The sequence below is a fragment of the Grampus griseus genome (assembly GCF_964374135.1).
Source record: "Grampus griseus genome assembly, chromosome: 5".
NCBI lineage: Eukaryota > Metazoa > Chordata > Mammalia > Artiodactyla > Delphinidae > Grampus > Grampus griseus.
This window is the reverse complement of record NC_138998.1, coordinates 25,717,358-25,720,947: the sequence shown is the minus strand read 5'-3', so window position 1 is coordinate 25,720,947 and position 3,590 is coordinate 25,717,358.

Below are 3,590 nucleotides of genomic sequence, written 5' to 3'. Positions count from 1 at the left end.
AGGCTGTTAAGAAGAATTGCAAGGGCCTCTGTATGATATTTGAGAAATGCAAGTATTGAATATAAGTTAACTTGAAGTTACTTTTTGGTGACTGGGCTGGATTTCTCAGACTATAACATCATCCTGACACTGGCCCAGGTGGGTCATGGACTTAATAGGGTTACATAAGCACTATCTTATTTAATCTGCATTACAAACCCATGAGGTGTTGGTGTTTTTTGGTTTTGGGTTTTTTCTTTTTTTCAGACTAGAAAAGGAGGCTGGTATAGGCTAAGTAACATTAAACTCATATAGCTAATAAATTTGGGAATATACTCCCCAAGTTGATCTATAGGTAGAACACGATCTCCATCAAAATCCTAGCTGGATTTTTTTGCAGAAATTGAAAAGATAATCCTGAAAATCATATGGAAATGCAAGGGATCCAGAATAGCCAAAATAACTGTGAAAAAGAATAAAGTTGGTAGACTCATACTTCTGAATTTCCAAACTTTTTATGAAGCTACAGTAATCAAAACAGTGTGGTGCTGGTGTAAGAACAGACATCTAGATCAGTGGAACAGAATTAAGTGTCCAGAAATAAACTAATATTTGTGGTCAGTTGAGATTTGACAAAGGGGTCAAGACAATTCGTTGGGGGAAAGAATAGACTATATTTAAATAACTTTTAAAATTCTAGATCTGTTTTAGATATACAGAATTCTTGTGAGAATAGTCTTTTCAGCAAATGGTTCTGGAACAACTGGATATCCATGGGCAAAGAATGAATTTGGATCCCTACCTTACATAAAAATTAACTTCAAGTGAATCATAGACCTAAATGTAAGAACTAAAACTATAAAACTCTTAGAAAACTCAGGTGTAAATCTTTATGACCTTGGGTTAGACAACAGTTTCTCAGATGTGACACCAAAAGCACAAATGATAAAAGAGAGGATAGATAAGTTGGACTTCATCAAAGTTAAAATTTTTTTCTCCGTCAAAGACTACTATAAAGAAAATGAAATACCTAGAGACAGGGAGACGTATTTGTAAAACATATAACTGACAAAGGCTTTGTATCCAGAATATATAAAGAACCCCTACAAGTAAAAAATAAAAAGACAAATAATTTAATTAAAAAATTAATAAAGGATTTGAATTGTCTAATTCTCCAAGGAAGATATACAAATGGCCAATACGTTCATGGAAAGATACTCAACATCATTAGTCATTAGGGTAATGCAAATCGAAACCTAAATGAGATACTACATCACACCTAGTAGGATGGCTAGAATCTAAAACACAGACAATAAGATTGTTGGTGAGGATGTGAAGAAATCAGAGCTCTCACACATCACTGATGGGAATGTGAAATGGTACAGCTCTTTGGAAAACAGTTTGACAGTTTTTCAAAATGTTAAACATAGAGTTACCTTATGACCCAGCAATTCCACTCCTTGGTATCCACCCAAGAGACATGAAAGCATATGTCCACTTGTACTCAAATGGTCATGGAAACACTATTTGTAACAGCCAAAAATGAAAATAATGTGTTCATCAACTGATGTATGGATAAACAAAATGTGGTTATAGCTACACAATGGAATATTATTTAGGCATAAAAAGGAATGAAGTACTGATATACTCTACAACATGGGCAAACCTTAAGAACATTATGCTGAATGAAAGAAGCCAGACACAAAAGGCCACAAACTGCATGATTCCATTTATATGAAGTGTCCAGAAGAGGCAAATCTACAGAGACAGAGAGAAGATTAATGTTTGCCCAGGACTGCTGGGAGGTGTAGGCAAATGAGGAATGACTGCTGGTGGGCACAAGGGTTCTTTCTGGGGTGATAAAAATGTTCCAACATGAAGTTATGGATCACACACTTCTACAAATAGACTAAAATCCATTGACTTGTACACTGTAAGTAGGTTAACTTTAGGGCATATAAATTATACCATAATAATAAATTGTTTTTTAAAAAGTGATTGAGATGAGAAAAATTGGAGGCAGCAAGTACAGACAAGTCTTCTAAGTTTTTCTTGTTTTTTAACTTGCCAGTATATAACTGCATTTGTTGTACCAAAGAGGAGGGTTCTCCAGATGGCGTAGAGGTTAGGGGTGTCACTGTACTTACATCTCTGTGTCCTCAAATAGATGTTTTGCCCAGTTCTCTGATTTTATCCTCACTGTTAGAATCAACCCCAGAGCATACAGTGCAAGGAGCTGCATCTCACTTAAGCTTATTCGTCATTTCTCCTTTGCTTTATCTTTCTCCTCACATTATCCTGGTCCCACAAGGTAGACTGAAAAAGAATCAGACTCCGTTGGTCTAATGAGAGAAATAAATACCCGTGTATATGAAGCAAGCAAGGCCATGGAGCCTTTGGGGAAACAGCAGGGAGGTGCCCAGGGGCATTTTCTGCAGAGAGAAGAAAAGCATCAAAAAGCCTTTGCCAGAAATGCCTGGAACTTAAAGCGCTCTCCTCAGCCCAAGGTCAGGCTCTGTGCGGACATTGACAGTGACCCGGGTTGCTGCTGCCCTGATCCAAAGCACGTGGCTTTCTCTCTTCTGAAAGTCGCCTCTGCTAATTCCTCCTGCCTGGGGAGTCAGACTCCACAGCACAAGTGTAAGTCCTCAGAGCGGCAACTGGCAGCAGTTCCAGGAACAAAGTAACGGCGTCCCCAACGATCAGAGGGATTGATTTCCTGAGCCCAGGAGAGGGATCCCGTGACCAGACACCCTGCCCCACAGCGGAAAGGAGAGCCGCGGAGTGGCATCATTGAGGAGGCCAGAACCTCTCTGCCCACTGCCACAAGGAGCTGGAAAGTCCTGGCTTTTATCTTCCTCTTGGAATCATGGAAAAGTACAAACCACAGAATCATGAACCACAGGGGGAGAAGGTACCTCCAAGGTCATTCTTATCCAGGGCCCAGATACCCCCATAAATGGATGTTCTCTTGCTGCCAGCCCTCCTCGCCTTGGCTTGAGTACAGCCACTGATGGGACTCTCACTCCGTCCCAGAAAGGCAGCTGATTCTTGGTAGGGCGGCGCTCAGGGCAGTGACTGCTGTTGTCACGTCCAGCTCCGTTTCCTGTCACTTCCAGCCCCTCCTGGTGCTTTGAAACCACGTGGCAGTTCCAGCTCTTTCTCCAAGTCTCGGGGTCTTTGAGAACGCTCTCGTGTCTTTCTTCCCCGTTGTCTTCATGTCTGCCGCAGGCTTGTACCTTTAGCTGCACTCACCCTCCCACCCACACTCCTGAGGCCAGGGGGCAATAAAGACAAGTCTGGGCCTGGCTCCTCTGAGCTTCTCTGTCCACTGTGCTCTCAGACACTGCATCCACCACGCACCACCGGACCTCCCTAGCTTTGTCTTCTGGTTCTAGCTCCTGACCGCCGCTTGAACCCGACCAGACCTGCCCGCCCCCTGCCCCATCCCCCTGGCCACTCTGAGTTATCCAAGCTTCAGACATCGTATTGACCCATCAAAAGAGCTTGAGGCCTACTACCCTAAACAGATCATCCCTAATTGCTCTGCTATTTCCTCATAGGATTTGGTTTCAAGCCCCATCATTACCCTCATTTCCCCTCACCTGGAC